Here is a 20,672-nt window from a genome sequence, read left to right on the forward strand (position 1 = left end):
ACTACCACACTGGATGCTATAGGCAAGAATTGGAAACCAGTTCATATAGCATCCCATTGAGTACAGGTGGGGTTCCTCTTTCTACACTCCTTCACCCAGAATGCAGCCCCATTTTCATCGTCACACATAGAGAGAAGGATGGGATGATGCCTGGGTAATTACTTTATAATTTATACTTTGCAAGTATCCACCAAGGTACAGATGCTTTAATGTGATAATGAAGGACAAGTCAGAAAGCCCTACAAATGTATTCTTCTGACCTTAGGGAACTGCTCCTCCAAACCCTGTGACTGGTCTGACATCTATGAAAGACAGTGAGTGTACTATGTGCCAACTCACTCTGGAGAGTGGATCTTGTGCCAGGAAAATGGCAGAATCCCTACAAGGTATCATCATCATACCTCATGGTACCTAGCCTCCAGTCTGCCTTTTGATGGCTAGTGTAGAGGTTTGAATGAGAATGGCTCCCATAGGCTCATATATTTGCATATTTAGTCCCCATTGGATGAACCATTTTGGGAAGGTGTGGCCTACTGGAATATGCATGATCTTATTGGATGGGGCCCTCTCCTTCTCTGAAGCCTGATGGAGCAGGATGTAAAGCTTCCAGCTATTGTTCCAGCAACATGACTCTCAGGTTCTTGCCATGATGGTCACAGACTAAACCTTTAAATCTGTTAGAAAGTCCTGAGCTAAATTCGTTCCTTTATAAAAGTTGTCATGGTGTCTCTTCATAGTGATAGAACAGTATAACTAAGACACCTAGGCAGTAACATTGAGGACAGCAGTTCCTGAGCGGTAGAATCTTTGAAAGGATGCATGCATTCCCCGTTAGGAACACTCTGTCACAGCTCCTTGGCTGAAAAATGAATTTCCTTGTCAGAAGCAATCTTAAGAGTCATCATCTGCCAGTAGATCACACAGTCTCTAAATAAGTGGACAGTTGCTACCTGAAACTTTACTGTAAGAAGAACAGATCCATAACTGAGAAATATATCAATTCCTGTAAGACAGGGTCTGATACAGTCAAATAACTCCACTGTCGCTTTAAGGTGTGCTTTCAATAACAGGCTTATGGTGGTCTCTATGGATCGTAGACCAGATATTCAATAGGGTCAGTGTATGAATACATTTTTTGTTATTGACTATTTATTCTATACATAGCCTCCATTTCTATAGTTGTCATTAGTATGGTGACTGTGCTAGGTAATTCCCCATTACTATAAGAGCATACCAGATATAATTCACTTTAAAAATGAAATGACTCACGTTTTACGCAGTCAAATTCACGAACAGAGGGTCTCATTGCTTTTAGGCCTTTGGTGAGTTGTCAGAGGGGACCGTGGTGAATCTTCAGTGGCTCAAGCTGCTTACCACACGAGCAGTGATCTAATGAGAAATAAGAAGGATAAGATGTTCCAAGTCTCCTCTGAGGGTGATCCAAATACCTTTCATTAGGACCCACCCCTTAATTCTAGACAAACTCCCAATGCATCTCTTGAGATACAAATTTGATATGCTGGTCCATATCAAATGCAAATTTTGCTTACTTGATTCTTATCTCAAAACTGGAGAAATTCCTCACCAGCCTGCATATACATCTCATAACAGTGAAAGTACTCTTCATTGGGCAAATAATTAAACAATTTCAATGCACTGAAAAGGATTAAGTTCTGCAAAACAAGAACAGAAGTCCCATGCTAACAGCTTCCAAAATGTGTTATCTTGTTCATATAAATTCTTCAGTTGACACAATTATACAAATGACAAGCACACTGATGTCAATCACAGCCTGTGGGAGGGCTGCAGTAGGGTAACTGGCTACACTTCTGATGTATAACCTCTGTGGTCAAGGCCATGTGTAGTATGTTGGCTGAATTAATCACCCTATCCTTATAGTAACAGTAATGTATGGCAACCATTACTGCCTGACAAAGTCCCAGCTTTTCAACTGTGATCAACTTTGTGGATCACAATTCTCCATTACCCTTTAAATTTCATTTCTCCCACTGTGTGTTATGGGAGTTCCCTTATTCCTTTTCCTTTGGCAGATTTTTGTACAAGCTTTGAAGGATAAAAATATATAAAACAGCAGATTCCTTAAACAAAATAATTCTTAGGGAAAAATTCTTCACTGTTGGAAGACATTGCTGGATGGTAGAGGTCACAGACTATATCATATCCTGGTAGCTCTCTTGAGGCTGGGCAATGTGGAAATTCCCTCTGACCCTAGCAAAGCTTCCTGCTTCTGGACAATGTCTGTAGGACCAGGATGCTTGGCTTTTCTCAAGGTTCAGCCCTGACACAGTTCCTGCAAAGGCTTTTTCCTGTGATGACCCATCTGGTAATTGGGCAAGTGCTTTAGTCTTTTTGATAGGGCCCTGCTTCCACTAATCCAGCTATATGATAGGAGTGTGTCACTTAATGTAAATTAGGGTTTCTAGGTTCCCCAATCTGATATATCTTCCTCATATTCCAAGTTGAGCTGATTCATCGTAGTCTGTCTCTAGGAGGCCTGTCACCATCCATGCTCATGGGCCATGTACAAAGCTTTGGGTTGCCACTTCTGCCTCTTTCTCCTTGGAATGAAGGTCAACAGGCCCCCCACGCCCCAACACCATAGAATCCCCACTGTACCTTCCTGATTACACCTAGAACAGGAACGGTAGAGTTTACTCAGTGGACACCCCTGACCCCAAGGATGAGCTGTTTACAATCGAGATCCACAGCCTAAGACTTAAGGGTAGGAGTTCAGTTAAGATGTAGAGAGAAATGAGAATGGTACAGTAAAATGGGAAAAGACTAAGATATCAGGACCGTCCCTCTGGAGCATTTGAGGGAAACAGGCTCAAATAGTGAGACTAAGACCCAAAGAGACACAAGTAGGGAACAGCTCATTGCAAATGCTGCCCCATGCCCCCTGAGGAATGAAATTGCTCTTAAATTGTACTGGAGTGTCTGGTCCCCAAAAGTCTTTATTCCAAGGCACTTGAATAAGGGCTCCATTCCCTCAGGGGCTAGAGGAAAGTTCCTGCTTGCTAAAATCAGCCATTCTCCTTATCACTGGCAGGAGGATCTTGGGGCCCTTCCATTGATGTAAGGGCCCCTGGTGGAGTAATTGAACCTTTGCAAACAGCAGGCATTTAGATACTTGCTGAACTTCTCGCTTTTGTCTCAGGGAAAATGTTATAATGAAGCTAATGGCCACTTTCCGTCCCCAAATCATTGAGTCTGCTTTCAATTTTGCTTGTGGCTAAACTATTGAGTACAAAAGGTGTATTCTTCTTGCAGTAAACACACTGGCAGCCATCCCAGTTCACCTCAGATTGTGTCTGCCCGCCGTTCCGCTGCACGCATCCTTTTTGGATTCTGAACCACACCAAAGCAGGTCTCGAGCAATTAGAATAATTCACGGCAAGAGAAATGATGGTTGGTGCAGACTCTTTGTGTGCAAATCCTGCCTGTGGCCACACTTGGTAATAGCTTTTACCAAACACTCACTCTCATGAGGATCGGGATTTTCATTCCCCTGAGAATCCTCATTGCAAAATTCTTCTTTATGGGGTATTTTCCCTTCCTTCAGTCACTTGGTTCCAGGTCTAGATATTCCAGTCTGAATATTAGTCAACCATGTTTTTTTTTTGTACTCCCTTCATTTTCTTTATTAAAGCAGATATGCTTAATAACTCAATGTTCAAATAATTAATCTTTGCGATTTTGGGGTTTCAAAAAAATCAAAACATCCTTATCAGGTTACCTATCTTATCCCCAGAATATTGATCTCTATAAACCATACCATTAACTAACAATCATCTGGTGCTGAGTAGGGCTGCCAGTACAATCGGACCATGTACAAGAGCAAGAAGCCCTCTGCTTCCAATGATGAAGAATCTGACACATGCCTTCATTAACTGGAGGATTCTATCACTACGCTGATAGAATCTATGAGCAGGGAGGGTAGAGCTATGATACTTCAAGCCATCAGCATCAGGACCCGCCTGCAGAAGGCAGCCACATGAATTGATGATGGTGGTGATGCTCTTCTCAGTCATTCAGTCCCTGGAGTGGCCTCCAGGTCCTTGGGTAGAAGGTGTTCCAGTCTAAAAGAGTATGTATAATCTTACTTTCCCACATACTAAAATAAAGCTATTAGATTTTTTATATCTTTTCCTCCAATGCTCTAGAAACTATTTTTTCCACATGAAGTTTATATCTATTAACTATAAAACAAAAACACTGGAAATTTTTAATACAATGGCAAAGACAATCTGAGATTTTTAAAATGTCAAGTGCTAGACACTTATCACCCACACAAATGTGTATCTACTGCATAAAAGAAAACACTGTTTTTAGGCAAGTTTTTAAATTCAAGACAAAATTTAAAAAGAAAATATATCTCTTAAAATTGATAAATTTTTAAAAATTGATAAACTTGTCATTGAAATGCACAAATAATTTTTTCAGAGCACTTAAAATATATAACAGTTTTAAATATAGATTCCCCCAACATTTTAATAAAATTGATTTCACTGCCTACCATGTAAAGTATTATTAATGCTTGTTAATAAAAAATATACAATTTCAGAAATGAGGTAATATCAGTTTGTAAATTGATTAATGGAAACTTGCCAGGGAATTTAAGATCTTGGTAATTTTCATTCAAATATCAGTAGTGGTTTGTTATCTTATATTTTGCAGTGAAACATTTTAGCATGTAGGTTCATATAACAATTATTCTTCCACTAGAAAAAATCTAAATACACTTTCCCCTTCTTTTATTGGGGATAATCATTTTTAATTACATTAGGATCAAAATATTCATTAGGCTCTTCAGCAAATTTAATTATAGTAGCAGATATTCCAAAATACGACTGGGGATTTCAAGTAAGTGCAAATGCTTTGCAAGGCTGTGTTTTTGTTACTTGAGCAGAAGGATAGAAATGTCAAAGATGAAGGGACAGTAAAGAAAAATGACAAATCCTTTTGCTATCTAAATTATGAAATAACATAAGATTAAGGCAACTTTTCTGTCCTCGGGTCAGCTTTAAAAACGCAGAACTTAAATGTCAAATCTCAGAGCTCTGGTGTAGACATATTTATGCTAGAACAAATGGGGCTTCCTCCTGCTTCCTCTTTTAAAGGGATGGATTGCCATGCTTCATATGAGCCTTAAAGGAGAAAGTCTCTTGGTATTATATGGACATAATATTAACAATTGAAAAATGAAATACTAGCAAGAGCCTTGTAGATCAGTAAATAAATACTAAAATTAGAAGGAGCAGAAGGAAAACTAAGGGTTCACAATTCTTTTTTCCAACATTGTGAAGACTAGATGGGCTATGGATATACTGCAAGTCTCAGGCAACACACTGATTGAACATAGCAAGACTGTCAGGGAAATTCATATATTCTTTTCCTAGCTATTATCAATTTTCAAATGTTTTTAATTGACCTAGTTACACCATTTTTCCTCACATTCTCCTCACTTCAAACTTTCCTAGAATCCCTCCCCCATGCTCAAATACATGGGCTCTTTTTCTTTGGTTATCATTCTTGAGCACATATTTACATAGATATCCATATACACACATATATACACACAATTCTATAAATACAGCCTGGAGTTAATTTTTGCTGTTTGTATGCTTACAGTTTCAAGGCTGACCACTCTCCTTCCGACATTCACTAATGAGGTTCATCCCAGGGACAGGCTAATCTACATCACAGCTCCTGCATTATGTCTCAGGAAATGAACATGCTAACATGAAAGGAGAAAAATTTAGTGAGTCCCACCCTTAGCCAAAGAGCTAAAGGTAACTAAATGGCTGCTGGGAGAAAGAGAATTGACCTCTCCTTGAACTCTTTATTTAATTTTTAGTAGACATCGGGACACACGAAACAAACAAACAACAAAATACCTCAGATATCTCTCATGATTCTAATGGCTATGGAAAAAAACCCTTACATGGTTCTGATTGCTTTGACAGGCACCGACTTTGCATTGGTTGGTCCAAATCTCCGGTTTCCTGGTTCCCATCCATTAAGGGGAATAGATGGTTGAGAATAAACAGGACTGGGAGTGAATGGAGTCTGCTGACTTCCTGCAGCTCTTAGTTTCAGAGCATGAATAACTTGCTCTTTTGGGCTTCCTCTCTAAGGAAAAGGCCATCACAAATCTAAACTGGGATTAGACAATTCCCAGACAGTGTTGTGATTTTGGAAGAAATTTTAGGCCATATTGAGTACTTCAATAATGCATTGAAGTTCATTTTCTCCTCTACTGATGCCATCCACTCCAGGGTCCCATTGCCTGTAAAACACAAATACTCAAAATTTACCTCCAAAGTTTCCCTCATTAGTCAGGTTTAAATTATGCAAATAAGTGGAATAAAAAGTTACAGCTGTAATTTTTAAACCATTAAAGGAAGGGATCAGTGTGTTTACACAGTGAAGTTTTTCAAAAGAACCTAGAATTTGGACAACCAGATACAGGAAATTGAATTTTGTTTTTCTGTCAGAACTTTTCAAATCAGCCAGACATTCTTTTTAAAGAAACAATTATACTATTTTCGAAATCAGTAGAGTATAGGGCTAGAAGCAACAGCTGCAGGGACCATGGAAAGGACAGATTGTACCATTATAGTCATTGTACAAAAAGCTACAGGCTGACTCTCAATCTTACAGGGCATACCTTCAGACTGGAACTCTACCTGTCAGAAATGTCACCTTCAAATGGGATGATAAGCATTATCCCTAAACTTGTGCTATAATAGGTTAAAATCTCTTGAGATAAAAAGCAGAAGCCTTTGAAACAGAAAAAAGGAAGTGAGAAATACTGATCTATGTCCCATTTTAGTTGGGCTTCAATGAAATACTATATTTGTTTTGTGTTTTAAATAGTCATACTAAGAAGAAATGCACAGTCTCCCAGCTGTCCTCCGCAATAGCGAAAACCAAGCTGTAAATTAAAGGAACTTTGTCTCAAAACTTAAAACCCAATGCACAGAAGCTATTTTAGAAAGTTTCAGGACCCAGCTTTGGGACAGGAAAAGAGATGATCTGGAATGATGATCATGGCTCTCTCTTGATTAGACATCATTTGGGTCCTTATTTAAATGTAACACTTTGTGTTATACCCAACATATAGCACTTTGTATTATACCTAATATGCAACACTTCGTGTTATACCTAACATGTAACACTTTGTGCTACACCCAACAAATAACACTTTGAGGTGCACATAAGAAATTCCACACTTTCCTTATAAAGTGTGTAACTAAGGGCACCACAAATAAGAGATTAATAATTGCTTTGAAACATATTGTCACAGTCGTCTTAAACACATCACATTTTCCTCATTTTATTCCTTAAAGATTTTTTAGTCAGTCACATGGCCACAGGCCAATGAGCTAGCTGATACACCACTTCCTTTTGGTGTATGTTTTGCTTATTTCTCAACTAGTTATGCATTCATTTTAATAGTTTGGTCTATGACCATGAAATAAAACATGCTTGGCTTATTAAAAAGATTTAATAAATAATTTGGGGGGAGAAGGCACCTACCACCCAACAGATCATGTATTCTAGTTTACCAAAATATAGCTATATATATTTTTAAAAATAAATAAGCAAATTTTACTTTTATATTAATTCATGTATCAGAAACTGATCTAATTTTCTTTAGCTCTATAAAATGAAATATTTCTATTAATGGAAATGAAGAATGTCTATTAAAATATATACTATTTTTCATGATGCAAATAGCAACTTTCCTCAATTATTTATACAAGCATTCATTTGAAATACTTTTTGGTTTTAAAATATTTTATTTAGTCATTGAAAAAAATTGTGTGTATGTATCCACAAAATGTATTTTAATTGTACATATGCTAATTACTTCCTTCTAGTTTTTCTAAGGATCCATTAAACATTTCTTTCCCAAATTCATCTTCTTTTTAACTTTTTAAAGTTTAATAATCCACCAAGTCTTCACATGTGATTGGCACTGTGATTTGCAAAGGATATTTTATAAAGCATGGCATGAGTACAAATATATACTGTTGGTGAGAAACATTTATCCATTGTGATAGTAGAACCTTCCTATGTATACATTTGCATGTATAAATGGATGGATCCTTACATGTGTGCCTCTATCCCTGCCCAACAGAGAATTTTAAATATGGCCTCTCAAGGAAAAGAGCTGTTCAATTTGAGAAGACTTCTTGGGCAGAAATAAATAAAACCAGGAGGAAGAGGACAATAGAGAAAGGGAAAATCTAAAAACAAAGTAAGAAACATCTGAAATGCCTGTCACCACCTTCTAGTCCTTATATTCACCTTAAAATTAATCTAAAAATTCCAAACTATGTACACAGAGAGACAGACAGACAGACAGACAGACTATACTATGCATAATATGATACCATCAAAATGCCTCAGTTGGTTAGGTGTCTGTTGTACAAGTCATGAATACCTGAGTTTGGATTCTCAGCACTCATGTATAAAGTCGGCTTGCTGTTATGTCACTGTAGCCCTTTCACAAGTGTAGAGAACACACCAACCGTTCCTATCATCTCAGAGATGATACCTCATGGCTTCTAACTTTCTCTCTAATCTGTAATGTTTGAAAATGTTTTCATTGTAGTTCACTCATCGGTATCCTTGGCTGGTTATTTCAGAATTTAATATTTTCATTTCAATGTCGAAGTGTTTGAGACCCCTTCTACCTTCCTACTTTTTCCCTTCATAATCGTATCCATTACTCATTCTTACTTTTCTTTTTTGTGTACATTTTATTTATTTATGGATATAACTATTACACAAGTACAAAATTCCATAGCCTTTGATTGTCTGGTATCACCATCTCAGTTTAATATGATATTCACTATTGATGAACTATGGAATTTCTGAAGAAGATACTTTCTTAGTATTATATGTTTCCATATATTTTAGACTTTGTTGGTAAGTTCAGAACTCACTCTTACTATGTTTCTTTTTGAAAACTTATTCTTCAGTATTTACAAATTTTAAGTGTATTAAGCCTTAGGGTTCTAATACAGAAGCAAGTATATTTATTTATGATTACAACAAAAGGTCCCTGTCCCTTCAATGTTTGTTGAATAATGAAATGTGGGCATTGATGAAACTTTAACATGTAGACAGACAATCATTATTATCCACTCAGATTTTTAAGGTTAAGTCATGTAATCATTTTATCAATAGGCCACCATGGATGCATTTCCATAAAGACCAACACAGCCCATACAGTAACATTATTTTGCTATTGCATTCATCTAATGAGTATTATTTTAACAAGTTTTTTACAGTAAGTTAAGTTCAATGTCAACTTTTCATTTTCTTTAGCATGGGAACAACAAAATTAATTTGCATGTTCTCAGGTTGGCTAATGAAATATCTTTTACAGAAAATAATGAAATTTGAATTAAATTAAATTAAATTAATTACTACAAATAACTGGAAGGTCACATATCTTGCTAACTTCTTTCTAGTTGGATGCTAATCAGGAGCTCATTGGATTTAAGCTTATCAGTCTGGAAAGTCTGTGCAGTGTATATTCCTGGAACAATAATAACTAGCATTACATCTCTCCAACAATGGGTCATTATATAAATGCATTTTCCTAATACCTGGATATTCCAGAAGGATATGTGGTAAATTTATGCCAATGACAATATACACTTCCTTGACAAAGGTGTCGACATTATGATACCCTATTACTATTGAGGAAATATAAATATAAGAACAATATAAATTAGAAGAGACATGAAACTGTCAATCAACATTAAGTATGAATATACTGGTGGTACAATTTAATAGAAAATACCCATAAAATTTGCCTCAACTTGTCATTTCTCTGATACAATGCAAGCAATTATTTCATTTCTTCAATGTCAAAAAGCATGCTTTCTCATACAGATATGAGATTAGCTTTTATTAATGTAAATATTTGGTCTAGGAAAAACTAAAGTTCACTATTACAAATGAGAATATCTGAAAAATTTAATAAAATAAACTTGAAAATACTAAAATCTTAACAGCATAATACAAAGCAAAAAAAAGAAAAGAAAAGCTGTCAAGATCTCACTATAAAGTCACCAATTGATGAGATATTCATTTATATTCTAAATTAGCATCATAACAAATAATAATAATGTAACTTCGTTGAAAATGGCTGCAGACTCAAGTAGACATTTCACAAAAGATGATATACAATTGGCCTTATATATAAAGGAATTCTCAGCATCACTCATTATGATGGAAACAATTCAAGTTCAATGAGATATTTTGGTATGACCATTTCCAGAAAGAGCAAACATAGCAAGTGTCTGTTCAGATGTCATGCACACACACACACACACACACACACACACACACACACACACACTCACTCACACAGACTCATACACACACAAACAATTCAAAAGCCAACTTCTTTAAGAAGTAGCCTCACAGACACACACAGTGTTTTAATAGCTCTATGTATATATGGATGTGTACATATTGGATAGTGATATTAATTTCTATATCGGGGTATGTCTTCTATTTCTTTCTGTTCACAGATATACCACATACTTATCCATCATCGGGTATATTAAGCACATTGGCTCATATGATCATGGACTCTGGGAATTCACCAAACCATCCTCTCTTACACTAGAGAATCAGCAGAGCACACACCTTTAATCCCAGCACTTGGGAGGCAGATGCAGGCAGATCTCTGTGAGTTCAAGGCCAGCCTGGTCTACAGAGCAAGTTCCAGGACAACCTCCGAAGCAATACAGAGAAACCCTGTCTCAAAAATTAAAAAGAAAAAGAATGCAAAACAGTTTTGCGTTATTAAACAAATATTGCACGGTGCAAATGAATGTAACATATGTTAAACTAACATTCCACATCACGCATGTTTGTAAGAATGGCTTATTTCACTTAACATGGAACCCTCCAATTCTATCCATTGTCTTAGAAAAAAATTCATTGTTATGTCTGGGTAAAACCCAGTTGTGTACAAGTGCTGTATTTTTTATCTGCTTACCACTGACATCACAGCAGTACTGTCCTCTAAGATGATGTAAGGCGCTACAATGCCTCCCTGATAGAATGACGTGAAAAACAGTAAAGCATCATGATACAATAGAAACTGATCTGATACATGAGATAGAAACTGACTAATAGGCAGATGAAGTATATAAAGGATAAATAAGTTTCATGTTCTTGAATAGAAAGAGGAGCATAACACACAAATTTAATTACACTTCTTAGTCTAAAGTTGTGAATTATTCTTGTCATTTTACACTTAATATATTCAGATCTTGCTTTGATTAACATGAGGAAAAGATTCAACCAGAATCAAAAACCCTAGACAAAGGGACAATTATAAGCAAGTGCAGCCTTTTCTGCTGTTAATAGGCAATTGTTAGAACTATAAATAATAATCTGAAGAACACAATAGGGAATACTCAAAACTTCATCCATTGAAAACAGGTATTTTGAAGACTTGTAAAAAGCTTCATAAAATACCAACAAATATGACTAATAAATAAGATTGGAAAAGCCTTGTGTATAATTTATGCTTTAATAAGAACATAATTATATCATTCCCCCTTCTTCTTTCCCCATCTAACAGAGCCCATTTCTCTGAATTTCAAATTCATGAGCTCTTGTTCTTTCATTACTATTGTTAAATATATAAACACAATTCATATGAAGATTATTATTTGTCCTTTATTGTATGCTGTGTAATTACCTCTTAAGGAAGAACAAATATTCTATTTTTCTGATATTATTTATCCTATATTGTATGCTGTATAATTACCTCTTAAGGAAGAACAAATGTTCTATTTTTTCTGATAAGACTTTTTATTTATTGGTTGAATATTATATAATAAAATAGTTTCTTTTTGTTCATCATGGCAGTGCATCAAATTAATTTACTAAACATTACACTTAGACTTTCACTCATTCACTAACTGACAGAAACAGATGCAGACACCCATAGCCAAACATTAGACCTAACTCTGGGAATCCTGCTGAAGAAAGACAGCAAGCATTTTAGGAGTTAGAAGGGTCAAGAACACCACAAGAAAACCTACAGAATCAACCAACCTGGCTCATAACTAGGGAGAAGAGAGAAACAGGCAGGGCTGGCAAGCAGAAAGAAGAAATAGGAGGGGGAATCTAGAAAAGGGAGAAGGGGGGAGGAGCGAGAGGAGAAGAGGACTTCAGACGTCAGCCAACCAGCTACTACGCAAGCAAGCAAGAAGTAAAGAAAAGCATATAGGAAGGTAAAAACCCAGAGGCAAAAGATAGATGGGATAATTGAAGAAAAGCTGGCAAGAAACAAGTCAAGCTAAGGCTGGGCATTCAAAAGTACAAATACGTCTCTGTGTATTGATTTGGGAGCTGGGTCAAGGGTCCACAAAGAGCCAAAGAAAAAAATGTACATTATATGATTTTTCTGTATGTGGTCACTGTGTGGTGGAAGCAGGAAGGATGTAAAAGTCAAATGAACACTACTGGACGGGGCGAAGGGAAAGAAAGATACCTATGAATAACAGAAGGGGTAAATATGAGCACTATATAATATATACATGGAAGGAAATACCACAACATAAGCTGTCTGTATGAGAAAGGGTTTCTCTGTGTATCCCTGGCTGTCCTGGAAATCTCTCTGTAGACCACGCTGGTCTTGAACTCATAGAGCTCTACCTGCCTCTGCCTTAAAGGCATGTGCCATAACTGCCTGGCTGTCTTTTATTAAACTATATTATTATGGTTGTTTCACACGTTATTAGTTTCTGTTACTAACATTTTATCATGATTGACTTAGAAATTTTAGTGTATAATATTGCTATATTATAACATAGCGATATTATAGAATTCAGGGTTATACATTGTTTCAAACATCTGAGAGACTAAAAATTGTCCACCAGATATTAAAATTGCAAAGGATATATATTCAATTGTCATCATGCTCCACTCTTCATTAAAAAGAAGGTTAGTCTTTCTTTAAACTGTAAAGTATGCTTCAAATGGGGTTGGTTTTTTTACTGTAAACTTGATATTGTACGTTTCCCACAAATTTGCATAGCTGAGTATTCTCAACTTTGTAAAGTTGTTGACAAATAACAAAATATCCCATAGACAATCACTTTTAAAGACAAAGTTAAGTGAATACCCTCTTTTTTTTTGTTGTTTTCAGATTGTTTCTGTGTAATTTGGAGGCAGAACACGGCTCTGTCTGCCGCTCTTCAACTTTTCTGGTTCTCCTGCCCCTGCTCCCATCAGGTAGAAATTACACATGTGATCCTCGCTTCCTCTGGGATAACTTCCTTTGGGGAAATCATTTGCAGTTCTGAAATATGTACCTGAAGGATGTGGGGCTCAGGTCCCCTTTGCTGTTCTCTGCTCCTTCCCACTCAGACAGCAGACATGATGAAATGTATGCCTGACTGAAGCATGAACACCCCAGCTCTGGTCTCTTGCGAGAAACACTGGATATTGTGTGGGTGAAAATTCATTTTAAATTTTGACTATAATGTATTATCATATATTAATCTACAAGCTAGGCAGCTGTAGTTGTGAACTGCAACTTCCTTATCTCCCCTAGAGTATACATTTATTACGATTTTCTCTTTGTGTATGTTTTACCTCAGGAAATAACTCCTAGAAATTGGAAAGCTGTGTTTCTTCATCACACATTTCTTTTCCTCAGTGGCAAGTCATTCTTATCCTGATTCACATGACAATGTCTTTCCTATCTCTTGAGTTATCGTTTTATATTATAAGACACATTTATTTATTTTGCATCCTGGCTGCCGTTTCCCCTCTCTCTTCTCCTCCCAGCCCCTTCCTGCCATGTTCCCTTTTCCCATCCCCCCAATCCATTCCTTCTCCATTTCTGTTTATGAGAGGGCAGGTCTCCCATGGATATCCATAAAACATGGCGTATTAATTTGCATTAAAGACTAAGTGTCTCCCCATGTATTAAGGATGGTCAAGATGACCCAGGATGAGGAATTGGGTCCCAGAAGCCAGAAAGCAGTCAGAAACAACCTCTGTTCCCTCTGTTAGGATTCCCACAGGAGAACCAAGCTACACAAGTGTAACATATATGCAGAGTGTCTAGGTCAGTCCCATACGGGCTCCTGAAGCATTAATCTAATTAACTTTATCAATAAAAACAAGGAGTAAAAACCTGGAAAATCAGATAACCAGAAGCAGCTGCCAGTTACTTCCTACAGGTCTCCTTCCCAAATGCTGGGATTAAAGGAGTGAACGCCACTGCCCAGCTTCTATGGCTACATCAGCTTCTATGGCTACGTCTGCCCTCTGATCTCCAGCAAGCTTTATTTGTCAGAACACAAACCAAATTTCACACACCAGGCTCCCGGGTTGCTGGGTCAGTCTCTGGACCCTTATGGATCCCAGGTTATTGATTCTGTGCGTTTTCTTGTGGTGCCCTTGACTATTCTGGCTTCGACAATCCTTTCTCCCCCTTTCTGCAGGATTCCCTGAGCTCTGCCTAATGTTTGGCTGTGGGTCTGCATCTGTTTCCATCAGTAGTAGGATGGAGCCTTCTCATGACAACAGAGCTATTAGTACAATCTATGAGTATAGCAGAATATTGTTAGGTATTATTACATTGACATTTTCCCTTCACTCATGTTGGTTTCTATCCCTCATCTCTGGGTCATTTAGTCTGTGGGTCCTGGTGCTCAAGGCCAGGGTTGGGCTTACTCTTCTGGCATGCATTGCAGGCTTGAACAATCATTGGTTGGCCACTTCTTCGATCTGTAGGCCATGCTTACACCAGCATGTCCCATAGTCAGGACCGACTGCACTCACTGAGTCTGAACCAACAACCACTTGGCCTGCATGGAACCAACCTAAGCCCTCTACAGATATGTGATGGTTGTGTAGCTTAGTCTACTTGTGAGATTCCTAACAATGGAAGCAGGGGCTGCCTTAATGCTTTGGCTGGCACTTTGGAAACGATTTCTTAGACTGGATTGCCTTGTCCATTTAAATACAAAGGGAGATGTTCAATCTTACGTCAATATGGTATGACATGCTTTGCTGGTACCTACAGGAGGCCTGCCCCTTTCTGAACAGAGAGGAGGAGTGGATTGGAGGGTTGGGAGGCAGAGGCAAGGTTGGGGGAGGGAATGGGAGGAGATGAAGGACAGGAAACTGTAGTCAGGATGTAAAATAAATAAGTAAATTAAATAAATCATTTCAAAGCGATTTAAACTTTACATAGAACCTCATATATCGCCTTGAAGGAAACTGCTTGAATATAAAACGTGTGGCCCTTCTGATACACTCATGCAGGGAATCACAGGGTTGGCCTGGTCTAGTGGCCTTGAGAGGTATACGTCATAGTTATTTTCAGGTTAGATTCCTTGTCTCAAACTGTGGCATTTCCTCAGGCACTGAAGCATTCCGTTCACACCTGTGTATCTTTATGTTCCCTAGAAGTCAGCAAATCACATAAAGGCTTGGAAGAACAATTAGTCTTAGACATTAATCTTATGTGCCCAGTATGACTTGCAAACCTCACTGCATCCAGGCAACTGAATTTCTTTGTATTCTTCCTGTCACCTGCCATTGTATTCTGTTTCTGAGAAGGGTATAAAAAATCTGATTGCTTGCAATAAACTTGGCTCAGCCTCAGTCTTGCTGGGACCTCTGGTCTGATTGACATTCCCTCTGACCAGCATCAGTCAGGTAACCCTGGCTTGGTAAGTGCCGGTGCTCACCCAATCTAGGCTTGTTAAAATGCTTGTCATAATGTCCCGAGCAGGGAATGCAGCCCAATGAGGCCTTGAGTTTGATATCCAGCATCACATGAAAACAACTAATTAATTTTCAAGTATTTAAGTCTCTATGCTTTGCTTAGTACACCAGGTTTCATTTACATCCTAGGTGAGGTGTTCTATTGTTTATCAGTCAATTTAGAATTTTAAAATTTTGAATCTGTCAGAAACTCAGAAAATGTTTTTGTTTGTTTTTTGTCTTCATCTTTTATGAATGTATTTATAATTTATTTTACCAACTGTTGTCACACATATATGTTTCAGCTGTATAGCTTGATCTGCTTAACACTTTGGCTGAGTTTTGGGAAGCTATTTACTTTGCCTGGCCTGACACAAAGGGAGGTGTTTAGTGTTACTTCAACTTGATTTGTCTTGCTTCGGTGATAACCATGGGAAGCATTCCCCTTTCTAAACAGAAGCAGAGGAGGAGTGAATTGCATGTGTTTGTGTGTAGGGGTGTATAGCTGTGGTGGGGGGAGGGGGGAAGAGAAACTGTGCTTGGGATGTAAGATAAATGAATAATCTTAATTAATAAAACAGTGGGGACTCATTGTCTTCAAGGTAAATATATACAACCTTGATTGTGATTCTTAGAGTTGATCCCAGTGCTTTACGTATACTAAACAAGAACTCAACTGCTAAGATAGATGTCCTGTTGTTAAGACGGCTCTAAGACACTGCCTACTATTGTGTGACCCTTTCTTCAGTAGGGTCCAGACACTGTATATCCAAGTATCTCAGACAAGATCATGATATAAATAAAATATGAAATTAATGCAAAATACAATGAACTGTAGTGGATAATTGGTTATTTAGTTCATCAACATTGCAAATTTAGGTTGTCATGATCATCAACATTGGTCATGACACACATATTTCATAGCATAGTATCTTCTAGACATATATGCTGTGGCCAGGATGTTTCAACAATACAGTTACCTAATCTAGGCCTAGATAAGGACAACACTAGTTGGCAAGCCAATACAGATGGGAAATTTCAAATATCCCTTTAATTAAATATCATCCAGAGACTTACCAGTGAACCAAAGGATTGGTTATGGAAACGTGGGAACAAATGTTTATGTGATTCATGTGATAGGTCTATAATTAGAACCACGGCACTTATTAATTAGAGTTGGGTATTTACGAACTTAAGCAACAGGCTAAATTAGGTTGACAGACAATTAAATGAGGGATCAAGGAGTGATCATGAAAATGAATTTGTATGACAGATCTGAGTTATTTTTACACCCATGTGGACAAACTGTCTTTTAATCAAAGCAGCTGTAACTAACAGCTGATATTAAAATCAAAATTCTGAGCCATACCCACTTGGAGCTTGCTAGATTAATTAGAATGTTCTCCACATCATAGCAATTTGGAGATGAGACATGGCAAACATGTAAAATTCACTGCTGATGACTGATTCGGATGATGACAAAAGTCACAACCAAAGCTAGAAAAAAATGTAATGTTCTAGAAAAATAATCAACTATATGTACAGGAACACCAATTCTATGTGTGGGCTGAACAGTAAGAGTGGGTGATCGACAACCATAATCTCTAGAAAAAAAATAAGAGTATGTCTGACATTTTTGTTCCAGAATAAATTGGGGGTAAATTTTATCTGTGACACAGCAGATGTGGCATCATTTGTTGTTTTGAAAAACATTGGGTAAGATTACCTATAATGAAAATATCAAAACAAACAGGGATCTAAATAAAGCTTGTGTTTAGTAGTATGTTCCTCAAAACAATATTTCTTTTATATTAACATTATATTATGATATAGAAACATTATGATACTGTACTGATTTATATTATATTATACAGAATGCATGGATTCTTCCTCCAAGGTAATAGTCAAAGAGAACTGTAATTCATGCAGTCAGGTAAATAGTCCACAAAAGAAGAAGGATGGATACCCATCCCCCTGATATTCATCTCCTTTATCTACTAAATTGTTCTTCTGTGCTAGCATGTACAATTTAATTATATCTTCCCTGTTAAGAAACTTTTAGAAATGAGACTACTTAGCTGTGCTCTTGGTTGCCTAACTGGAAATAAACATTCTATTCAGAAAACAAACAAACAAACCAAAAACCAAAACCTAGGCAATAGCTATTAAGTGGAAAAAGCAAAAGAAAATGTTTTTAAAGTTTTCATAATAAAGAAATGATGAATTGTGTGGAATAGTATGTTAAACTTACAGCAAATATTATATACTATATGCACATGCCAAAACATCACATAGGAAGGCAATTGATACATATTACCATATGGATTTATGTCTCAAATAAAAATAACAATTTGAGTTCCCAAGTAAATAAAACTTTCTAAATTTTCTATACAAATAATTTCTCCATTAAATATATAAGATGCATTTTTTCAGTAAAACAAAATTAAAGAGAAAAGAGATGTCACATTTAATATGGATAAGAATAGTTATTGTTTTGTAACCCTGCTGCACATACAAGCACACACACCCACATGCATGCACAGATCCCAGTATGCCCAGTATGTACTCTTTGTCTCTTGGGGGCTATGCACACATTTTAAAAGGCTGTTTTTCAAGTAGAGAAATAAGGAGGTCCAGAGATATTCCAGAGGGAAAGAATATTGAAATGTTAATGAAGCAAACAATGTCTTTGAGCTCTGCCTTATGGGACACCTGGTAAGAAATGAGTCAGAAGAGACAAGGGTTGGTCAAGAGAACCAAGACTTTGGCATGGCTGCTACACATGTCTTGGGCTTAGATTTTATTAGAAAGCAATGGAAAAATCACTGTAACTCTTAAAGAACCTTATGTAAGTTTACAAAGAAAGAGACAGCTGTGTGGTAGTGTTTGTGAGAACATCAAGAGTAGTCTCACTGATGGTGCTTCACACGGAAGTGTTCTTAGCAACAGAGAATGAAGTGTGCACCAGGTTTAGTGATGGTGGGAACTTACTCCTTGGGGGAGAAGTTAAAAATACTCACAGCTGTAATGTCAGCAATATAGTGCCCTACTTTTGATTCTATGGCTGTGATAAAATACCCTGGAAAAAAGCAAGTTAGGGGAAAAAAGATTTATTTTTGCTCAAGATTCCCTCAAAGAATGGAAGTTTAAGCAGTAGAGATAATAAAGCATCTGGCCACATCATATGCCAGCAGAAGAAGGGAATCCATACACACTCATTTTCTCTAGTCTTATACAGTCCAGGGCCTCCAACCCAGGAATGTCACACACAGTGTCCTGGATTCTCTCCCATCAGTTAACCTAACAAGACAGTCCCCTCAGACAAGCTCACAGGCCAACCTGATATAGACAATTCTTCATTGAGATTCTTCCTCAATGATACATTAAATATGTATTTGATACATTGGCATATTTATATCTCATCATATAGTTCTTCATCTAGGGAGGTCCTTGTTAGATAACCAGATTCACACAGGAACATTAACAGTTGTCATTGTGCGGACCTTATTTTGGCAACATTATTATTCAGATTTCAAGGGATCTGTTTCCTGTCATAGAAGACGACGCTATTACTCAGAAGCAATCCTGGTCCTGTTGTTCTTGCAAAAAGTTCTCATAACGATTCACAAAACCTAAATTTTTGATCCTAGATTGTGGCAAAGTCAATATTTTTACAGGCATAATATGAGGTTTCTCTTTGTCATATTTATCTGTATAGCACTGTATAGCACAAATATTTTCATAAGATATGTAATTTGATTAAAATTATGTTTTTATTGTCAAATATCAGACCTTTTATTAGTTTTAATGCTCTCCTTCCATTCCTTCCATTTCTTTGTGGCATTTGAAGATTAAAGAAAAGAAGCTTTAAATTCCAAGAGAAGACACCACAACAGCTTTCAAAGGAATTCAAGTGGAAAATCTCTCCTCATACTTTCCCTTAAGTCTTGTGAGCATGCTCTAACTAATCAGTCATTTGTGGACACAGCACTGTTGGGAGTGGTCTCCATGGTAGAGTAGCACCTTCCGGAAAGCCAGTGATGGGGAATATTATTCTGTGTGTGTGTTTGTCTTATTGGTTGATGAATAAAGCATTGTTGGCCAAAGGGAGGCAGGGCAGGTAGGACTAGGAGTTGAGGATGATTCCAGAAAATGTAGTCAAGAGAAGTCACCATATGATCCAGGCAGGAAGTGACATAACAGGGCAGAATCAATATATAAGCAGGGACAAGCAAGATATCACCACAAGCCAGCACCAAGAGGACACATGTGACCACATCAGTCAAGTGGCTCACAGTTGGAGCTGAAAAAGATGGATGATAGCTATGCAACAGACAAGATAAAAAAAAAAGTCTGTGTCATTAAAATCTGTAGCAGTCATTATGGTTTTCCCTCCACGAACCCGGCCCTTCGTTGCTACATTGTCCCTTGATCCTTAGGTGTAGGGCTTGTAAGTAGGTTCCAGAAACGTTTGTTAAGAACCACAGGACCAGAATAGGGGCTGAGTAACAGTGGCTTCTGCATATGACAGGCAGCTGCACCCCTGAAATCTTAACATGCCACCGAAACAAGATCTGGAAATGACAGCCACAGTTGCCCTTCCCGTGTGGATATGGATGGGGAAATCTGAGGGCCACACATAGAGGAAGAACTATGGGAAGCTAATGGAACTAAGAGAAGGAGAACCAGGATTGAGAGAGTAGAGTCTGATAGGTTATCTGTTCCCAGGCAATTATCCCAAAGTACATTTATAAACACTAAATAGACTTAGACTCAGGGATTTACACACACACACACACACACACACACACACACACACACACACACACACGGGTAGAGAGAGAGAGAGAGAGAGAGAGAAGAGAGAGAGAGAGAGA

General features: G+C 37.4%; 1 long non-coding RNA gene across 1 annotated transcript in view; it reads right to left on the bottom strand.

The window, feature by feature from the left end:
• Positions 1 to 20,672, bottom strand: part of LOC103159510 — a 179,049-nt gene that overhangs the window by 130,382 nt on the left and 27,995 nt on the right. The window contains exon 2 of the long non-coding RNA XR_004771252.1: positions 1,270 to 1,389. This is a non-coding gene — a long non-coding RNA (uncharacterized LOC103159510). The remainder of the gene's footprint in view (positions 1 to 1,269; positions 1,390 to 20,672) is intronic.

Source organism: Cricetulus griseus, chromosome 10 (assembly GCF_003668045.3).
Source record: "Cricetulus griseus strain 17A/GY chromosome 10, alternate assembly CriGri-PICRH-1.0, whole genome shotgun sequence".
NCBI classification, from domain to species: domain Eukaryota; kingdom Metazoa; phylum Chordata; class Mammalia; order Rodentia; family Cricetidae; genus Cricetulus; species Cricetulus griseus.